This window comes from Anomaloglossus baeobatrachus, chromosome 3, assembly GCF_048569485.1.
Source record: "Anomaloglossus baeobatrachus isolate aAnoBae1 chromosome 3, aAnoBae1.hap1, whole genome shotgun sequence".
NCBI classification, from domain to species: domain Eukaryota; kingdom Metazoa; phylum Chordata; class Amphibia; order Anura; family Aromobatidae; genus Anomaloglossus; species Anomaloglossus baeobatrachus.
In genome coordinates, this window is record NC_134355.1 from 296,617,066 (window position 1) to 296,640,217 (window position 23,152).

Genomic DNA, 23,152 nt, shown 5'->3' on the forward strand with positions numbered 1-23,152 from the left:
CTCTAGCAATTCTATGAGCAGCTCAGAAATTTTGCTGTAAGAAAGCTGAAGTTGAAAAGAGGAAAGCTTCTACCCATGGATAATGATTTCTGATGGGCGAATAGTAACTATTCGTGTTCGGATGCTGCTTACGGAATATTGAGTACTATTCCAGTATTTGACACTACAAGATAAATGATTTGGTTCCTCAGTGTCTTGAATTAGGTTTATTATTCATAATGAATACCAGATTAGTGCTTTGAGTTTTGTTACAAATAATCTGAAGTGCCCAGCTCTTGCTTCTGTAAACCTGCACTCCATACATTTAAGTGGGCTCTCCTCACTACAACAATGCCAAACATGGGGATGCTAACTGTGGCTTAGGCACATTGTGGGGCTCAGAAAAGAGGGGGGCATTTGGATTGGGAGATTTTGCTGAATAAATTTTGTTGAATTGGGGAACCATAGTGTTTTTCGAGAGCTTTTGTGCTACCATTAACATGGAAGCCCCCTATATTTCCGTTATCCAATGACGGACCTTAGTTGGTACAGAACATTTTGGATCAGTTCACATTTATCTTGTGCTCTGTGCTGAGTGATTACATCAGGGTTTCCATCTACATCTTCAAAATATTTGATTCCGGTGAAACCCATGACAGATTTATTCAATAATGAGGCTGCAGACTCTGTTTCCCCAGCTGAGGACACTCACGTCTCCACAGCATAAATTGACATGTTGCATCTAGGGAAGCCGTGCTGCATGTCAGTTTACGCTGTGGAGAAAAGAAGCACAGTGGGCATGGGTTTTCTATCAATTCATCCACTGTGCTTGTACCGCACAACGCAGCAGTTTGAACAGAGCAAAAAGATGCTGCATCCAATATGCTGCTATTCCTGATCGTGGGAACACACCCTTACACGTAATTCTGGTGCAAGCACTCAGCGTAGAGCACAGGATAAATATAAGCCGCAACGTACCGGAATCTTTTAGAGACAGAATGAACAAATCAAGAGCACTTGAAGAATTGGCTTTATTTATTTCTTATGCCGTTCACTTTGAAGTATAGGTGATTAGGCAGTTTTATTCTTCTGGTCAGTACGATTACAGCGATACCAGGTTTATAACTTTTTTTATGTTTGGCAACTATCGCACTAAAAAACGCTTTTTACAAAATAAAGGTTTTTGGCATCACCAAATCTTGAAGGCTACAGTTTTTTTATTTTTCTACCGACAGTCATGTGAAGGCTTGTTTTTTGTGGGATTAGTTTGAGTTTTTATTTGTACCATGTTTGATCACATAATAATTTTTGATCGCTTTCTATTCCACTTTTTGTGAGGCAGAATCAAGACGAAACAGCAACTCAAGAATAGTTTTTTTTTATTTTTTTATTTTTACCGTGATGTAAAAGTGATAAGATAGCTTTATTCTTCAGGTCAGTACGATTACATTGATACCCTATTTATAAAGGTTTTTTTTTTGTTTTGCCACTTTTACACCATAAAAACAATTTTATAGGAAAAAAACAGTTTTTGCATGGTTGCATTCTGAGAGCTATAACTTTTTTATTTTTTTGCTGACAAAGCTCTGTTGCAGCTTGTTTTTTGTGGGACAATGGGATGTTTTCAGCTGTACAATTTTTTTTTATATATGACTTTTTGTTCGCATTTTATTCCACTTTTTTGTCAGCAGTATGTTGAAAAGACATAGCATTTGCTAGGTTTTTTTTATGGGGTTTCCTGAAGAACTTAATTAGTGTGACATTTTTATAGATCGGGTTGTTTTGGACGTGGCAGAACCAAATATGTGTACTTTTTTTGTATATTTTATTTTTTATACCCAAATATAACTATTTATTGGCATTATTATTATTTTTTTGTTCTTTATTTTATGATTTCTTTATATTTTTACCCTTTTTTTTAGTTTTTCACTTAGTCCCTTTACCTGATTGCAACTGCAATGTTCTGCAATGCTTGATCACTAAAATGGAAATAAGAACATATTAGTAAATAAACACACCGGGGTAACAGTAGATAGTGACCCCCGGGTAGGTATGTTCTTCAAATATTCAGTAGCAGGGCCGGCTCCAGGTTTTTGTGGGCCCCGGGCGGAAGAGTCCCAGTGGGCCCCATACACATGCAGACACACACAGATACGTACATATACATATTTAAAGACAAACGCACAAAAATACATATAAACAGACAAATCTATACAGTCATATACACTGACATACATAGATACACATCATACATGCATACAGACAGACACACACACAGCTCTGCTGCATACATGCAGAGACACACACTGCTCTGCTGCATACATACAGACAGACACACACTGCTTTGCTGCATACATACAGACAAACACACACACTGCTCTGCTGCATACATACATAGGGACAGAAACACACACACTGCTGCTGCTGCATACATACATACAGACACACAGCTCTGCTGCATACATACAGACACAGACACACACAGCTCTGCTGCATACATACAGACACACATACTGCTCTGCTGCATACATACATATAGACACATGCACTGCTCTGCTGCATACATACATATAGACAGACACACACATACTGCTCTGCTGCATACATATATACAGGCACACACACTGCTCTGCTGCATACATACATATAGACAGACACACATACTGCTCTGTTGTATACATACATGCATACACACACAAACTGCTCTGTTGCATACATACATGCATACACACATACTGCTCTGTTGCATACATACATACATACATACACACACACTGCTCTGTTGTATACATACAGTGCCTACAAGTAGTATTCAACCCCCTGCAGATTTAGTAGGTTTGATAAGATGCAAATAAGTTAGAGCCTGCAAACTTCAAACAAGAGCAGGATTTATTAACAGATGCATAAATCTTACAACACAACAAGTTATGTTGCTCAGTTAAATTTTAATACATTTTCAACATAAAAGTGTGGGTCAATTATTATTCAACCCCTAGGTTTAATATTTTGTGGAATAACCATTGTTTGCAATTACAGCTAATAATCGTCTTTTATAACACCTGATCAGCCGGCACAGGTCTCTGGAGTTATCTTGGCCCACTCCTCCATGCAGATCTTCTCCAAGTTATCTAGGTTCTTTGGGTGTCTCATGTGGACTTTAATCTTGAGCTCCTTCCACAAGTTTTCAATTGGGTTAAGGTCAGAAGACTGACTAGGTCACCGCAACACCTTGATTTTTTCCCTCTTGAACCAGGCCTTGGTTTTCTTGGCTGTGTGCTTTGGGTCGTTGTCTTGTTGGAAGATGAAATGACGACCCATCTTAAGATCCTTGATGGAGGAGCGGAGGTTCTTGGCCAAAATCTCCAGGTAGGCCGTGCTATCCATCTTCCCATGGATGCGGACCAGATGGCCAGGCCCCTTGGCTGAGAAACAGCCCCACAGCATGATGCTGCCACCACCATGCTTGATTGTAGGGATGGTATTCTTGGGGTTGTATGCAGTGCCATCCAGTCTCCAAACGTCACGTGTATGGTTGACACCAAAGATCTCGATCTTGGTCTCATCAGACCAGAGAACCTTGAACCAGTCTGTCTCAGAGTCCTCCAAGTGTCCAAGTGATCATGAGTAAACTGTAGATGAGCCTTGACATGATGCTTTGAAAGTAAAGGTACCTTACGGGCTCGTCTGGAACGGAGACCATTGCGGTGGAGTACGTTGCTTATGGTATTGACTGAAACCAATGTCCCCACTGCCATGAGATCTTCCCGGAGCTCCATTCTTGTTGTCCTTGGGTTAGCCTTGACTCTTCGGACAAGCCTGGCCTCGGCACGGGTGGAAACCTTCTAAGGCTGTCCAGGCCGTGGAAGGCTAACAGTAGTTCCATAAGCCTTCCACTTCCGGATGATGCTCCCAACAGTGGAGACAGGTAGGCCCAACTCCTTGGAAAGGGTTTTGTACCCCTTGCCAGCCTTGTGACCCTCCACGATCTTGTCTCTGATGGCCTTGGAATGCTCCTTTGTCTTTCCCATGTTGACCAAGTATGAGTGCTGTTCACAAGTTTGGGGAGGGTCTTAATTAGTCAGAAAAGGCTGAAAAAAGAGATAATTAATCCAAACATGTGAAGCTCATTGTTCTTTGTGCCCATGTGAAGCTCATTGTTCTTTGTGCCTGAAATACTTCTTAATACTTTAGGGGAACCAAACAGAATTGTGGTGGATTGAGGGGTTGAATAATAAATGACACTCTGAATAAACTTTTCACAATTTAAAAAAAAAAAGAAAAAAGAAATAACATTCTTTTTTGCTGCAGTGCATTTCACACTTCCAGGCTGATCTACAGTCCAAATGACACAATGCCAAGTTAATTCCGAATGTGTAAACCTGCTAAATCTGCAGGGGGTTGAATACTACTTGTAGGCACTGTACATATAGACAGACACACATATACTGCTCTTCTGCATATATACATACATACATACAGACACACACATACTGCTCTGCTGCATATATACAGTTAGGTCCAGAAATATTTGGACAGTGACACAATTTTCGCGAGTTGGGCTCTGCATGCCACCACATTGGATTTTAAATGAAACCTCTACAACAGAATTCAAGTGCAGATTGTAACGTTTAATTTGAAGGTTTGAACAAAAATATCTGATAGAAATTGTAGGAATTGTACACATTTCTTTACAAACACTCCACATTTTAGGAGGTCAAAAGTAATTGGACAAATAAATCAAACCCAAAAAAAAAATTTTATTTTCAATATTTTGTGGCGAATCATTTGGAGGCAATCACTGCCTTAAGTCTGGAACCCATGGACATCACCAAACGCTGGGTTTCCTCCTTCTTAATGCTTTGCCAGGCCTTTACAGCCGCAGCCTTCAGGTCTTGCTTGTTTGTGGGTCTTTCCGTCTTAAGTCTGGATTTGAGCAAGTGAAATGCATGCTTAATTGGGTTAAGATCTGGTGATTGACTTGGTCATTGCAGAATGTTCCACTTTTTTGCACTCATGAACTCCTGGGTAGCTTTGGCTGTATGCTTGGGGTCATTGTCCATCTGTACTATGAAGCGCCGTCCGATCAACTTTGCGGCATTTGGCTGAATCTGGGCTGAACGTATATCCCGGTACACTTCAGAATTCATCTGGCTACTCTTGTCTGCTGTTATGTCATCAATAAACACAAGTGACCCAGTGCCATTGAAAGCCATGCATGCCCATGCCATCACGTTGCCTCCACCATGTTTTACAGAGGATGTGGTGTGCCTTGGATCATGTGCCGTTCCCTTTCTTCTCCAAACTTTTTTCTTCCCATCATTCTGGTACAGGTTGATCTTGGTCTCATCTGTCCATAGAATACTTTTCCAGAACTGAGCTGGCTTCATGAGGTGTTTTTCAGTAAATTTAACTCTGGCCTGTCTATTTTTGGAATTGATGAATGGTTTGCATCTAGATGTGAACCCTTTGTATTTACTTTCATGGAGTCTTCTCTTTACTGTTGACTTAGAGACAGATACACCTACTTCACTGAGAGTGTTCTGGACTTCAGTTGATGTTGTGAACGGGTTCTTCTTCACCAAAGAAAGTATGCGGCGATCATCCACCACTGTTGTCATCCGTGGACGCCCAGGCCTTTTTGAGTTCCCAAGCTCACCAGTCAATTCCTTTTTTCTCAGAATGTACCCGACTGTTGATTTTGCTACTCCAAGCATGTCTGCTATCTCTCTGATGGATTTTTTCTTTTTTTTCAGCCTCAGGATGTTCTGCTTCACCTCAATTGAGAGTTCCTTAGACCGCATGTTGTCTGGTCACAACAACAGCTTCCAAATGCAAAACCACACACCTGTAATCAACCCCAGACCTTTTAACTACTTTATTGATTACAGGTTAACGAGGGAGACGCCTTCAGAGTTAATTGCAGCCCTTAGAGTCCCTTGTCCAATTACTTTTGGTCCCTTGAAAAAGAGAAGGCTATGCATTACAGAGCTATAATTCCTAAACCCTTTCTCCGATTTGGATGTGAAAACTCTCATATTGCAGCTGGGAGTGTGCACTTTCAGCCCATATTATATATATATATAATTGTATTTCTGAACATGCTTTTCTAAACAGCTAAAATAACAAAACTTGTGTCACTGTCCAAATATTTCTGGACCTAACTGTACATACATACAGACACACACATACTGCTCTGCTGCATATATACATACATAGAGACACACACATACTGCTCTGCTGCATATATACATACATACATACATACCGACACACACATACTGCTCTGCTGCATATATACATACATACAGACACACACATACTGCTCTGCTGCATATATAGATACATAGAGACACACACATACTGCTCTGCTGCATATATACATACATACAGACACACACATACTGCTCTGCTGCATATATACATACATACACACAGACACACACATACTGCTCTGCTGCATATATACATACATACAAACACACACATACTGCTCTGCTGCATATATACATACATACAGACACACAAATACTGCTCTGCTGCATATATACATACATACAGACACACACATACTGCTCTGCTGCATATACACATACATACATACAGACACACACATCTGCTCTGCTGCATATATACATACATACAGACACACACATACTGTGCTGCTGCATATATACATACATACAAACACACACATACTGCGCTGCTGCATATATACATACATACAGACACACACATACTGCTCTGCTGCATATGTACATACATACACACAGACACACACATACTGCTCTGCAGCATATATACATACATACATACATACAAATACTGCTCTGCTGCATATATACATAGATACACACAGACACACACATCCTGCTCTGCTGCATATATACATACATACACACAGACACACACATACTGCTCTGCTGCATACATACATACATACATACATACAAACACACACCTTGCTCTGCGGGGCCCACACACATGGCTCTGCAGGGCCCACACACGCGGCTCTGGGGGCCCACACACGCGGCTCTGCGGGGCCCACACACGCGGCTCTGCGGGGCCCACACACGCAGCTCTGCGGGGCCCACACACGCACCGGTGGACGGACCCACACACGGTGGAGAGAGGGCCCACACAGCACCGAGGGAAGCGCTGTGCTGGGGGTCGCTGGCTGGCACTGCGCCTCCTTCATCTGTGGGACCGAGCAGGATACCGGGCGGTAGCTCCTCCCACAGATGAAGCTCAATCCACGAGGACGCAGTGAACGCTGTAGTCTGTGCGCCTTAAAGGGACGGCAGCCACAGTTTCCTGTCGAGGGCTGCGGTCCCCAGAACTCGGCCCGGGGGCAGCAGAACTAACGAGGCAAAGTGGGCCCCCCCAGCTCTCCAGGGCCCCGGCATTTGCCCGGGTATGCCTTGTGCTGACGCCAGCCCTGTTCAGTAGTAAAACATTAGTTTATGGGACACAACATAAATATACCATTTACCTTAGCAGTGTCCACCAGGCATTAGTATATATGTAGCCATATGAAGTGAGGTGACTCTTTGGCATAAGCTGGACACAGCATTTGATCAAAACTGACCCATGTGTACCCAGCAAAGTGCCAAGTAAATTATATACAGATACCCACTGATATACCGTATTTTTCGGACTATAAGACGCACCTGACCATAAGACGCACCCTGGTTTTAGAGGAGGAAAATAGGAAAATAAAATTTTAACCAAAAAATATGGTCATGACACACTGTTATGGGGCGAGGATCTGCTGCTGACACTGTTATGGGGGTAATGTCCCCAAATTCTCTACTAAGGTACCCCATTCTGATAAGGATCCTCCTGCCTTGTATATGATCCTGCTCATATACTCCCCATCCTGCTAATAATATACCCCCCATCCATCCTGCTCATGATATGCCCCCATCCATCCTGCTCATGATATACCCCCATCCATCCTGCTCATGATATGCCCCCATCCATCCTGCTCATGATATGCCCCCATCCATCCTGCTCATGATATGCCCCCATCCATCCTGCTCATGAAATGCCCCCATCCATCCTGCTCATGAAATGCCCCCATCCATCCTGCTCATGAAATGCCCCCATCCATCCTGCTCATGAAATGCCCCCATCCATCGTGCTCATGAAATGCCCCCATCCATCGTGCTCATGAAATGCCCCCATCCATCCTGCTCATGAAATGCCCCCATCCATCCTGCTCATGAAATGCCCCCATCCTGGTAAATGGCGTGTATCCTGTGGCACAGGAAAAAAAAATAAACGTTTATACTTACCCTTCCTCACTCCCTGAAGCACCGATCTCTGTCTCAGCTGCAGCGCCGCTGTGTGGAGCCGTCACCGGTGTCTGCAGCATCGCGTCTTCCTGTCTGTGCCTGGCGGTAAGCTGATCGATTCTGGTGGATACTAGCGGCGCGCACAGCGATGACGTCATCGCGGTGCGCGCCGCTAGTGTCCAGATCAGCTGACCGCCGGCACAGACAGGAACACGCGATGCTGCAGGGGGGCGGCTCCACACACGGTGACGGGTGAGTACACTGATTCACTGCACCCCGCGCTGATAATGATGCATGGGGGGCAGTGAATACAGCTGCACATGATCACTCCAGGCTGTAGTTGCCAGGGGTGATCACGGCCGGCTGCTAATTATGCACGCACCCCCCCCGCCCATCACTCTGCCCACTTGTCAGCGCCGGTTTCGCTGAGAGATGATGGGCGGGAGGATGGGCGTGCATATGTAATGAGCGGGCCCACGTGGTCACGGCAGGCTGTTACAGCCTGCTCATGCCGCCGATGACCCACTGCACCGCGGCACCCTCATTCCCCGCAGCCTCATAGTCAGACCATAAGACGCACCCCCCACTTTCCCCCAACATTTGGGGGGAAAAAAGTGCGTCTTATGGTCTGAAAAATACGGTAATTTAATAAAGTGTCCAGTGTATAACTAAGAAATAGTGCTAATACAAGCAGTGCTCAAAACATTGAGCGCAATGTTGTGAATGTTAATTATGTTTTGGCTGCTGGGAGGCTCCCTCTGGTGGCCAGAAATGGTTTGGACAGAGACCAGGTGTGTTGTGCAGTGGGTGTTTCCTTTGCTAACTCTCTGCTTATTTAAGTCCTGGTCTGATTGCAGGCTGTTGCCGGATGTCAGTTGTTCTTTGTATCTCCAGCCTGCTTAATCTTGCTCTATACCACATCTACTCCAGATAAGTGCTTGCTCTTAATTTATTGTCTGATTCTTTTGCTTATCTGGGTTTGTCATTTGTTGTGGTTGGTTTCAGTTTATTTCCTTCCAGGGATTTTTCCCCTCAGTGGATTGTTGAGGAACTCCCTGCAGTTCTGTGTGGAGTATAGCTCCTTTGGGTCCATGTGTTTGTGGCTTGTTGAATTTGTTATAATTTTTGTTTTCTGTTCATTGGTATGACAAGGGCACCTGGTATAGGACGGAGTTCAGATCGAGCGATCTGAGGGCCTTTTTGTACTATCAGGAAGTTGGTATTTTGCAGGGTTTTTCTCTGGCCACCATCAGTCCCTTTCATGTCCTTTCCTATTTTAGTCAGCGGGGGCCTCACCTTTTGCTAATCCTGTCATCTACCTGTGTATTGTGTTTTCTTGTCTATTTTCTGAGGCAGAGAGTTATTCATCTTTCCTACCTTTAGGATAGTTAGTTCTCCGGCTGGGTCAGATGGAAGAACAGACTGTGCTTCTATTGTGGAGACGCTTCTCATAACATCTCTGTCTGCCCTAAACGTGAAAGGAGATTGGCTACTTATGTTACTGTGGGTTCTTTGCAACCAAAGTTTCTTTTGTCTGTCACATTGATTTGCTCATTGTCTTCCTTTTCTGCATTTGCCTTTGTGGACTCAGGGGCAGCGCTCAATTTGATGGGTTTTGGGTTTGCTAGGGATTGTGGTTTTCCCATGGCTCCTTTGCAAACTCCTATTCCTTTAAGGGGCATTGATGCTACCACTTTGGCAGAACATAAACCCCAATTTTGGACCCAGGTGCCTATGAGAGTTGCACCAGCGCATCAGGAAACTTGTACATTTTTAGTATTGCATAATCTTCAGGATACCTTGATACTGGGATTTCCGTGGTTGCAGACCCATAATCCAGTTCTTGACTGGAGATCCTTGTCGGTGGCTAGTTGGGGTTGTCAAGGTTTGCATCAGAACCTTTCCGTGTCGTCCACGTCTGCTCAGGCAGTTGATATTCCGGCTTTCTTGTCTGAGTTCCGTGATGTATTTAATGACCAGGAATCTGATTCTCTCCCCCCACACCGGGACTGTGACTGTGCCATTGACTTGGTGCCCGGTTGTAAATTTCCCAAGGGGCGGATTTTCAACTTGTCTGTGCCCGAACATGATGCCATGCGGTCATACATCAGAGAATCATTGGAGAAGGGGCACATTCGGCCCTCATCTTCTCCTTTGGGTGTTGGCTTCTTCTTTGTTGCTAAGAAAGATGGTTCGTTGAGGCCTTGTATTGATTACCGTCTTCTTAATAAAATTACGGTCAAATATCAGTACCCTTTGCCTCTGATGTCTGATCTGTTCTCTAGAGTGAAGAGTGCCAAATGGTTTACGAAACTGGATCTCAAGGGTGCGTATAATCTCATCCGTATTAAGGAGGGTGATGAATGGAAGACGGCTTTTAATACTCCTGGGGGGCATTTTGAGTACCTAGTGATGCCTTTTGGGCTCACTAATGCACCCTCCGTCTTCCAGGCCTTCATGAATGATATTTTATCACCTTATTGGTAAATGTTTGATTGTGTATTTGGATGACATCTTGATTTTTTCTGATGATTGGGACTCTCATGTTGGGCAAGTACGGGATGTTTTTAAGATACTTAAGGATAATGCACTGTACGTTAAGGGGTCAAAGTGCCTCTTTGGGGTGCAAAGGATTTCCTTTTTGGGCTTCATCCTGTCTCCCTCCGCTATTGAAATGGACCCGGTTAAGGTTCAGGCTATTTACGACTGGGTGCAACCGACTTCTCTAAAATCCCTGCAGCGGTTTTTGGGGTTTGCTAATTTTTACCGTAAATTTATAGCCAATTTTTCTGCCATTGTCAAACCTCTGACAGATTTGACAAAGAAGGGAGCTGATGCTGAGCAATGGACCACTGAGGCTATTGTGGCCTTACAGGAGCTTAAAAGGCGATTCACTTCTGCCCCAGTTTTGCAGCAACCTGATGTGTCTCGCCCATTTCAAGTTGAGATCGATGCCTCAGAGACCGGAGCAGGTGCTGTTCTGTCTCAACGAGACGCTACTTCGGGTAAACTTAAGCCCTGTGCCTTTTTCTCTCGGAAGTTTGCTCCTTCTGAATGGAATTATAATGTGGGGATCCGGGAATTATTGGCTAAGAAGTGGGCATTTGAAGAGTGGAGGCATTGGTTGGAGGGGGCTAGGCATCAAGATGTGGTGCTTACGGACCACAAGAATCTCATCTATCTGGAATCAGCCAAGAGGTTGAATCCTCGGCAGGCCAGGTGGGCTTTGTTTTTTACCCGGTTTAATTTTGTGGTCTCTTTTTTGCCGGGCACCAAGAATGTTAAGGCCGATGCCCTTTCCAGGAGTTTCTGCGCTGACTCTTTGGAGGTTGTCGAACCGTCTACTATCCTGAATGATGGTGTAGTTTTCTCGGCTATTTCGCTTGATCTGCGGTTGGCACTGGCGGAATTTCAGGGGGATAAACCTGAGAGATGTCCTACAGGGAAACTGTTTGTCCCAGACCAATGGAGAGACCGAGTTGTCTCTGAGGTTCATTGCTCTGTTTTGGCGGGTCATCCTGGCATTTTTGGTACTCGGGATCTTGTGAGGCGTTCTTTTTGGTGGCCTTCACTGTCCCAAGATGTCCGTCGTTTTGTGCAGTCGTGTGGAGTTTGTTCTAGGTCCAAGCCCAGTTGTTCACGTTCTAGTGGGCTATTATTGCCTTTGCCTGTACCTAAGAAACCTTGGACGCACATCTCTATGGATTTTATTTCAGAGCTTCCCGTCTCTCAGAAAATGACTGTGATTTGGGTGATCTGTGACAGATTCTCCAAGATGTTCCACTTGGTTCCCCTATCTAAGTTGCCGTCTTCATCAGAGTTGGTGCCTTTGTTTTTCCAACATGTTGTTCGTTTGCATGGTATTCCCGAAAACATTGTTTCTGACAGAGGGGTGCAGTTTGTATCCAGGTTTTGGAGGATTTTTTGCTCCAAATTGGGTGTTCAGCTGTCTGTCTCCTCGGTGTTTCATCCTCAGACCAACGGTCAGACTGAAAGGGCTAACCAGACCCTGGAGACCTATTTACGGTGTTTTGTTTCTGCGGATCAGGATGACTGGGTTTCGTTTTTGCCTTTGGCTGAATTTGCCCTTAACAGTAGAGCTAGCTCTACCACATTGGTGTCCCCCTTTTTCTGCAATTTTGGGTATCACCCTAGGTTCCTCTCAGGGCAGCTTGAGGCATCTGACTGTCCGGGGGTGGATTCGGTGGTCAACAGAATGCAGCAGATTTGGGGGCAGGTAGTGGATAAATTGTTTCAGTCCCAAGAAACTGCCCAAAAGTTTGCCAACCGGCGTCGGACTGTTGGTCCCCAGTTTAAAGTAGGGGACATGGTGTGGTTGTCCTCTAAAAATATTCCTATGAGAGTTCCGTCTCCTAAATTTAAGCCCAGATTTATTGGACCTTATAAGATTTCGGAGATTATTAATCCTGTATCTTTCCGTTTGACTCTGCCTGCGTCATTTAAGATTCACAATGTCTTCCATAAGTCCTTGTTGAAGAAACATGTGGAGCCGGCAGTTCCTGCAGCAGCGCCTCCTGACCCTGTTTTGGTACAAGGGGATCTGGAGTATGAGGTTGAAAAAATTCTGGATTCCCATCGCAGTAGGCGTCAGCTTCGGTATCTTGATAAATGGAAGGGTTATGGGCAGGAGGATAACTCTTGGGTTGTGGCTTCTGACATTCATGCGGACAGGTTGGTTCGCGCCTTCCATCATGCTCATCCCGAGCGACCCGGTGGCGTAGGTGAGGGTTCGGTGACCCCTCCTCAAGGGGGGGGTACTGTTGTGAATGTTAGTTATGTTTTGGCTGCTGGGAGGCTCCCTCTGGTGGCCAGGAATGGTTTGGACAGAGACCAGGTGTGTTGTGCAGTGGGTGTTTCCTTTGCTAACTCTCTGCTTATTTAAGTCCTGGTCTGATTGCAGGCTGTTGCCGGATGTCAGTTGTTCTTTGTATCTCCAGCCTGCTTAATCTTGCTCTACACTACATCTACTCCAGATAAGTGCTTGCTCTTTATTTATTGTCTGGTTCTTTTGCTTATCTGGGTTTGTCATTTTTTGTGGTTGGTTTCAGTTTATTTCCTTCCAGGGATTTTTCCCCTCAGTGGATTGTTGAGGAACTACCTGCAGTTCTGTGTGGAGTATAGCTCCTTTGGGTCCATGTGTTTGTGGCTTGTTGAATTTGTTATAGTTCTTGTTTTCTGTTCATTGGTATGACAAGGGCACCTGGTATAGGACGGAGTTCAGATCGAGCGATCTGAGGGCCTTTTTGTACTATCAGGAAGTTGGTATTTTGCAGGGTTTTTCTCTGGCCACCATCAGTCCCTTTCATGTCCTTTCCTATTTTAGTCAGCGGGGGCCTCACCTTTTGCTAATCCTGTCATCTACCTGTGTATTGTGTTTTTCCTATATCACCGCAGTCTTTGAATGTGGGGGTCTTGCTATTCTTGTCTATTTTCTGAGGCAGAGAGTTATTCATCTTTCCTACCTTTAGGATAGTGTTAGGGCCAGATGGACGGGTAGACCCTGGAGGTGGATCCACTGGGCCGAACTCCCGGATGAGGGAAAGGAGTCCGGTAGCCGGAGCACTGTAGGTAGCAGGACAGTCCGTGCACTGGGAGAAAATGGAGAAGTCCCTGGGACCACGAGGTCACTGATGGTGGTCCGGGTGACGGAGCTCAGGTTCGGAAGCCGTGATGGTGTCAGGCGGGGTCCGGAACCGTTGGAGCGAGATGACGGGTCACCGCAGGGATCCGAGATGGTACGGACTGTCAGGATGGCAGATGGGCAGCGTTCGGGGTTCGAGGTACCGCAGGACCGGATGGCGATGCAGGATCGGCTCTAGAAGATAGAGAGGTAAGTATCTCACAAAACACAAGGAGACCTGACTCCTAGCTTGGGAAAACATGAAGAACAGGCCCCGCTCCCTTGGACATTAACCCCCTATATACCCTGTACCTATGTGCATCATTTCCTGTAATTTGACACTGGCCCTTTAAGAAAGGGTCAGTGACCGCGCGCGCGCCCTAATGCGCATGCGCGCGGCCCGGGTGCCAGAAGCCAGGAAAGGAAGCTGAGAGGAGGACGCAGGGGAGCCGGCCAGGACCTGGGAAGCCGTCGGGCGCCGGGAGCGGAGACCAGGGGGCCTGGGAAGGACGGGCACCGGAGGTTGGAGAGCGGGGAGCATGGCAGGTGAGCTGGGGAGCGGAGCTGAGGACCCGGGGAGCGGAGCAGAGGACCCGGGGAGGGGAGCCGAGGACCCGGGGAGCGTGACAGATAGTTAGTTCTCCGGCTGGGTTCGCGGTGCACAGGATGTTAGTTCACCCCTCGGCTACTTCTAGTTGTGATGGTTTGTAAGGGGATGGCGGCCAGATTAGTTGCCAATGCTCTTGTCACCTTTTTGCCAATGATTTGTGGTGGTCTTCCAAGGTTCCGGATCATAACAGCGCAGTGTCACTTACTCATTTTTTCCTGCTTAGGATGCAGAGATGATGACAACCATGGGTCCCGACACAAACGGCTTCCTCAGTTGTGTGTAGGGGGATATTATACAGAGGAGCAGTGTGTGTGGGAAAGATATTATACAGAGGAGCAGTGTGTGGGGATATTATACACAGGTCATTGTGTGGGGGATATTTTACAGAGGGGCTGTGTGTGAGGATATTATACATGGGACAGTGTGGGAGAGATATTATGGAGAGGGGCGGTCTAGAGGGTGTATTATGGAGCGGGGCGGTGTAGGGGATGTATTATTAATTTTCTGAGGAAAATACTTCATTTTCTGGAACAACTTCAAGAGTGCTAACATCTTTTGCCATTACCCTGTGGTGTGTGTGTACACACACACACACACACACACAGATTTTTCCAAGAATGGTGGTGAGAGTGTGGAAGGTTTGAGGGGTGGAGGTGGAGTGAATCCTGGATGAAGTATCGAGGGGGCCCAACAATTTTGCAGTATGGGGCCCTGAAATTTCAAGTGGAGGCCTAGTATTATTTCCCTTTCACTTTGCACTGGAAATATGCACCTTCACCGACTTTAAAGAGAAGTGACAAGCAATTGAGAGAGCTCACTACCAATGCATATTAAAAAGGGGGAGAAAGCAGGGAGAGCATTTGGAGGATATTTTATATCTTACAACTGGCATATGCTCAGCAGAAGAGAGACCAGCGCAGCCGCTTTGACAGATGTCACTAATGACATCCCTAGTCAGGGCAGTATTAGAATATGTGTGGAGTGACTGATGACTTCCAGCTTCAGGGAGGAAATAAAAGCAAAGGTGAGTTGCACCAGCCCTGGCCCTATGATTTCATGTCCCTTTGAGAATCCTCAGTGCATGCTGAAAAGATTCACACACAACATCAATGGAAGTGGAAAAAAATAGAAAAAGGAAATACAGAGGGAATGGTAGGGATTTTTTTTTATTGATGTTCATTAGTATTTAGTTTTTAAAATTGTAGTTAGATTATGAGTGTCGCGGGCGGGGAGGGGACGCTGTGCTCACCACGCTCGGGTCCGGTGCTGCTGCTGCTTTGCTTGCTGCTCGGTCGGTGACTCGAGCGGTGGGTCGGATCCCGGGGACTCGAGCGGCGCTCCTCGCCCGTGAGTGAAAAGGGGAATGGTTTTGGGGATTTTTGCCCGCAGGCTCTGGGCCTGGGAACTGTAGCCTTGGCGGTGACTGTATTTCCCTTCACGGTTTGAGCGGTTGCCTTCAATCGGGTCTTGACTGCTGGGAAACCCCGGAGGTTCCCTTCGCTAACGGATTTGACGGGTTTTACGGCGACTCCAAGCCTGGTCGGGGTCCGTAGGCCCTGCCGAATGTTGCTGGCTTCTCTTCGCTCTCCGATCCGGTACCGGGCCACCGCCCGTCCCCGGTCCTTACGGTTCACGTCAATCAGCCCCTCCTGCAGACGGTCACCACCGTCTGCCAACCTTGCTGTATGTGCCCGGGCCACGCACCCGGACACGGTCAGTCTGCTCCACTACCACTTCACTACTCAACTTCCCAAACTGAACTCCTCTACTCTCCCTTCCTTTTCCCGCCTCCAGGACTGTGAACTCCTCGGTGGGTGGGGCCAACCGCCTGGCTCCTCCCCCTGATGTGGACATCAGCCCCTGGAGGGAGGCAACAAGGATTTTTGTCTGACTTTGATGTGCCTAGCCGGGGTGTGGGGTGTGTTGTTGCAGTACCTGTGATTTCCTGGCTTGTCCAGGGCGCCACATGAGTATAAGCTTCACTATTAGGTTTCAGACAACCCCTTTAACTATTGAATAGACTCCTAGATTGAATGCTATTTTTACACAATCCTCAACATTAGTGATGAACAAGCGTGCTTGCCACTGCTCGATATTCAAACAAGTATCAGGGTGTTCAGGTATAGAGCATTGCAGGTGCTCGAGCTCCATGCGGCTTTTAGACAGCAAATCAACATGTGGGCATTGTCTGACATTCACAGTAATGCTGTAGCCATGTTGGCTACTGGCTTTACTATGATTGGCAAGCAGCATCAAATCATCAAGTCCCATACAAGACCTGGTGATGCGATGCTCTGCACACTGTCCTCTGGAAGCAGTTCAGAGAGAATTGATGTAAGAGGGAGTGCTGACTTTAGAGCAGGCAAATAGGCAGTGTTTGATTTGTATTGCAGTAATTGTATACTGCTGCTGCCCAATTAAAACAAAAGTCCTTTTCATGGCTACATACTGTATTTTCTTTAGTAAAACTGCTGTTACCTGAATTGAATGTAGGGATAGCTGGTGGAAGAGGGATGTTTATTGATTAGAGGCATATAGGCAGGGTTTATTGCCTTAAGCAGGCTTTACACGCTACAAGATCGCTACTGCGATCTTGTTGGGGTCACGGATTTTGTGACGCACATCCGGCCGCTGTAGCGATCTCGTTGTGTGTGACTCCTAGAAGCGATTTTGGATCGTTGCAAAAACGTCCAAAATCGCTCCTCGTTGACATGGGGGTCCTCTCCCAATTATCGCTGCTGTCGCTTGGGCGAAGTTGATCCTCGTCCCTGCGGCAGCACACATCGCTACGTGTGACGACGCAGGAACGAGGAACCTCTCCTTACCTGCCACACGTCAGCAATGAGGAAGGAAGAAGGTGGGCGGGATGTTCGTCCCGCTCATTTCCGCCCCTCCGCTTTGATTGGGCGGCCACTTAGTGACGTCGCTGTGACGCTGCACGAACCGCCCCCTTAGAAAGGAAGCGGTTCGCCGGTCACAGCGACGTAGCCGAGCAGGTATGTGCGTGTGACGCTGCTGTAGCGATAATGTTCGCTACGGCAGCGATCTTCACATATCGGCATAACGATAGGGGCGGGTGCTATCACGCTCGCCATCGCTAGCATCGGCTAGCGATCTCGTAGCGTGTAAAGCCACCCTTACAGTCCTTCTTATACTGCTGCTGCAACCTAAGAACAAAAGTCCTTTTCAGGACTCGATATTTTCTTTTCTATATTAATACCGGAATGTTTTCAGACATATAGTATGTACCTAAATTAAAATGCGCAAGCCATGTGGGAACAGACGGGGAAGTGGATGTACATCTGATGGTGCACACAGAGGTCTAAGCCACGTGCCAGGTGAAACTCTGCTTGCTGTGGGAGCACAACCAAAATGCTCATCCATGAGACCTAGCTTCCTGTCCCACTTTGCAGGGGGGCATGGGACACCACTCTTGAGGTCAGAACAGTGCAAACACGTGGTCCGTTGGATGTCAAATAAGGCTTTCAGTATGTTTACCAGCACCATCCTGTCTTCCACATGGTCTAGTATCATTAGCCAAGAGTCTGGGCAACATAATCCTCACCCTTGTTCTCCTTCCTCCAACCATGGTGGTCCCATGATACAAGTGATCTGTTACGCTCCTCGGGTCCCGGCGCCGCCTGTCATTCACCGCTCTGCTCTCCGGTCTTCCTGCCCATGGCAGTCCCTCTCACTCCCCCTCCTGTGCGTCCTCCATGCCTTCCCTCCGCCGGTCTCGGCGTCTCCCTGCGACCCAAGACTCTCTGCCTGGCTCCCCTGCATCTCCTTCAGCTTCCTCCTTGCTTCCTGCACTGGTCTCCAGCACTCGAGCCTCACGCATGCACATTAGGGCGCGCTCACTCACCTCTACTTAAAGGGCCAGCGTCCCGGGAACAGGAAATGGCTAATACAGGTACAGGGTATATAAGACTTCCCTTTCCAGGTGGGCGGTGCCTGTTCAACGTGTTTCCATAGCTAGGTGTTCAGGTCCCTCTGTGCCTTGTCTCCAGAATAACACTGTCTCTTCCGCAGAGCCCGTCCGCCGTCCTGACCTGGTCTATTTCTGATTCCCCAGGAAGTGTCCCGGTGACTGTCTGCTGTGGATCCTGCCATCTTCCATCAGCCTGATCCCATCCGTCCTGTCTACGGTTCCCTTTGGACTAATAGACTTTTCCTGTGCAGACCTCTGAAGGACTCAGACTCCGTACCCCTAGTGTTCCAGCTACCTTGCATCTAGGCCCTCTGGTGGGGTGATTGGACAGTCCCTGTATAGGGGTTAGCTCCGGGTTGCCTCTCTGGGGGAGTCCGGTGCACGGTCCCATGAATCCACCTCCAGGACGTTACATGATCCCACACTCCAAGAAGCTCTTTGCATTTTCATTTATTAACTTTTGTCTTTCACCCACAATGTTTCAAGAAAGACATGAAAAGATCCTGTGTAGTGATGCCCAAATATTTGAACGTGATCATGAGACACAGTTGCCAACAAGTAATGTTGCTAAGTTAACAAGTTAGGAGGACCAGAGTGCAGAAGTAGAAGATGAAGTGGTGGACAATGAAGTCACTGACCCAACTTAGAAAGGTGCCATGCAGAGTGAGGACAGCAGCTTAGAGAGGAATGGATCTGCAGCACTGGAACAGGCAAGAAGAGGCAGTGGGGTGGCTAGCGAGAGAAAGTGGGCAACTGATTCACATAGCACCGACATGTGGCAAGTGCCAGGCCAAGGGTTAGGTGTTCCACTGTCTGGTACTTTTTCAAGAAAGAGAAAACAATAAAACAATGGTCATTTGCATCCTGTGCTTTGCTAAGATCAGCAGAGGCCTGACTGCTAACAGCCAGAACTCCACCAGCAGGCTCAGGCACATGTTGTTAAAACACCCAACTAGGTGGGCCGAACATCTGGGTCCACAGTGTCTGTGGGTGACACCACTATTTCTTCTGATGTGCTACTTGCTTGCCAATCACCTGTCCAGGACGCAGGCATAGATGCCTCCCACGCTACACCTGTTGTTGCATATTTGCAAGCACCATCAGCAACCATTTCTGGTTCTTTCTTCCAGCGCAGTATTCAGCTGTCCCTATCGCAGGACTTGGAACGCAAGAGTAAATACCCAGCCACTCACTCAAAGCACCAAACACTAAACAGGCACATTTCCAGACCTCTTGCCGTGAAAATGTAGTATTTTAGACTTGTGAACACTGAGGCTTTCCGCAACCTCATGGTGGTGGCCATATCTCAGCACTTGGTCCCCAGCCACCACTATTTTTCAAGTTGGCCATCTGCGTCTTATAGCAGCATGAGTTCCATAACATCACCTGAGCCTGCAATGCAGATCAAGTATAGAAAATTCTCCTTGTGACATTAGCAGACCCTGTGGCTTTGAAATTTAGTTATTGCCTGCAATGTTGTAGGTTGCTGGTTTGAGTCTCAGGGGAAAAAATATGACGTTTTTGTAATTGTTTCAGTTTTATAGGAACAAAAAAAATTCTGACTTTTTCTTTAACTCTAAAATACAGGTACATAGAAATACACTGCTCTATACAGTTGTATCTCTATGTACTAATACGATCTGTTCCTGGGTTTCCTACCTGCAATACAGCTCAAGTATACCAAAATCATCCTCAATATAGGCTGTACCTTAGAGCTAGAGCTGCTGCCTTTGAATTTGAAGTTTTCAAGCTTGACTCTTGAGGAGATCAGAGAAGTGAACTGCAGAGGAGGAGGAACTGCAAAGACGACCCTCAGTTGGGAGCTATTCTCAAGGATCTATGCAAAAAATATGGATCCTTTATTGTGTGGCGCCCTGGACAAGCCAGGGGCCACAGAGAACAGCACCTACACACCCCACACTCCCGGTCAGGCACACCAAAGTCAGACACAAACCCTTGTTGCCTTCCTCCAGGGGCTGATGTCAACACCAGGGGGGTGGGCCAGGCGGTTGGCCCCGCCCACCGAGGAGTTCACAGTCCTGGAGGCGGGAAAAGCAAGCAGATCAGTTTGAGAGTTGGAGGTGAAAGTGAGAGGAGTGAAGTGGCAGCTAAGCAGCCTGAAGTTGGTCTGGGTGTGTGGCCCGGACGGATCAGCAAGGTTGGCAGACGGTGGTGACCGTCTGCAGGAGTGGCCTATCGGAGTCTACCGTAAGGACCGTGGATGGGCAGTGGCCCGGCGGTACCGGACCGGTACACAAAGAGCAGTCAGCACCATCTGGCAGGGGCTTACGGACCCCGGCAAGGCTAGGAGTCGCCGTGAATTTGCCAAATCCGTCAGCGAAGGGAACCTCCTGGGTTTCCCAGCAGCCAAGTCCCGACAGAAGGCAACAGTCCAACCGTGAGAGGGGAACGCAGCCACCGCCAAGGCTACCGTTCCCAGGGCCAGAGCCTGCGGGCAAAAGGGGCTCCTTCAGCTCCCATCCAAGCTGGGGAGCAGGTTACCGGTGGGAGCCCATTGGAACTGTTAACAGTACATAGGTGCAGGGAAAGGCAGTCACCACCAACCTGCAGGGAGAAACAACGCCGCAGCCGTCTGTGGGACCCGTCCATCCAGCCGTGTGTTTTACCGAGAACTGTGTCCTCATCATTGGCTGAGTGAGTACCACCATGCCGTGCGGCCCAGCGCTGCCCCCGTGACCCTGCACCTCACTAGGCCCCGTAACCCACCTGCCATCCATCCCTACCCCATCACCGGGCCCCGGGACAACCAACCCCCTACCCACGGAGGGGAGAACTAACATCAAAGCTGCTCCCTGTCACCGCTCCCGGGATCCCCGTCCAGAGCAGCGGTGGTGTCACTAACTTCACCACAACCGTGGGTGGCGTCACGGACAATCACCAAATCCCCACCATCCAAATCAAATCCCTTTTTCACTCACGGGCGAGGAGCGCCGCTCGAGTCCCCGGGATCCGGCCCACCGCTCGAGCCACCACCGAGCAGCCGCAGCAGTAGCGGCCGGACCTGAGCAGTGGGAGAACGCAGCGTCCCCCTCCTCCACCCGCGACAATTGCAGACATGTATAACTGCTTATGGGCCGTGTTTCCAGATCAAAGCTGTCCATAAAATCCATGCATCTGATTTTCACTGCAGTAAATAAAGCTGTACTGTAGAAATGCATATCTCCCCATCCACCTTCCCAAGAGCTTTTTTTTTTTTTAAGAAACTGATCTATTTAAGACATATTGACAGTATTGAAACCTCTATTTCTAAAGAGACAAAAAAATCAAAGACTTTTTTGACACCTGGGAAAGCTTTATACTTAACCTCCCAAGACAAATTTAAAAAATAATTCATTTTTTAATATCCAGATTGTACTTAGAAAGAGAAATCCAGTGACCCAACTATTCCCTAATTCGGTCCTAGTGCCTATACAATTTGTCATCCAGAGAGTTGCTTGTAATCTAAATATATGTATATATATATATACAGAGAGAGAGAGAGAGAGAGAGAGAGGGTGTGGAAAGTATTCAGACCCCTTTACATTTTTCACTCTGTCTCATTGCAGCAATTTGGTAAATTCAAAAAAAATTACCAAATGGCTGCAATGAAACAAAGAGTGAAAAATTTAAAGGGGTCTGAAAACTTTCCGTACCCACTGTATATGGTTAGTGTCATGCCAAATTTTCCAGATGGGCTTTTGGGAATCCAGCATAGGATACGTGGCGTATCTTGTAACAAAATAATATATCATTGATATACTGAATCCTAGCTATGTCCAGAGCAGACGCAATAACGCATTATCTTTCTACTGAATATAAAATATTGCCAAGTCAGTCAAGATAAATAGGATGATATCACAATCTCAGCCTCGTGTTCCATCATGTGGTAACACTGTTGGTTTATATCACAATACTTTACTACATCCACTTATACTTATGTTGACTAGATCCAATATAACGCTTTGTTTATGTTTGCTGGACTTCATGAAGAATTTCAATGAGCACATTAAGAAAAATAGTTATGGAAACAAAATCTTTGCCCAATTTATAGGGTTAAGAGATAAAGACATAAAAACAATAATACAAACTAAAAGCATTTTTGCAGGCTCAATATATCTTAAAGGGTTCTGAAGCATGTGAGAAACTATTGGCAAGAAAATGCTTCTTCACTTCCATCAATTTCCTGCTGAGCCAACAAAACCAAAAGACATTTCTTAAATGACAGCAAGTCTATTAGTGCTGGCTTTGTAACAGAAGCCTCCCAGTGCTAGCAGATAATAAAGATGCCTGTTACCTGGAATAGAGCTAATATCGTGTCAGGATCTGCCAATTTTCTATTTAGCACCGAAGCTTTCAGGAAAAAATGCTACAATTGTGTCATATCAATTTATTAAGTTTGACCCCTCCTAGCATCTCCAATGTAATGCGCTTGTAAGGGAACATTATTCATTTTTATTGTATATCAATTTTACTACAATAAAGCCAAACTTGCCATTGCACCCACTGAAACACCCCATGAATTCCTGGTTGATGTGCACATTGTGAAAGATATATTATTGATATCATCATCAGTTCAAGACCAGGCCAATTTTCTCCACTCATGACCGGGTATATTGTACATTAGGAAAATATTTTGACGACATCATCATTTTTATGCGTATTTTCTGAATTCAAGCTGTATAAACCTCAATATTTAT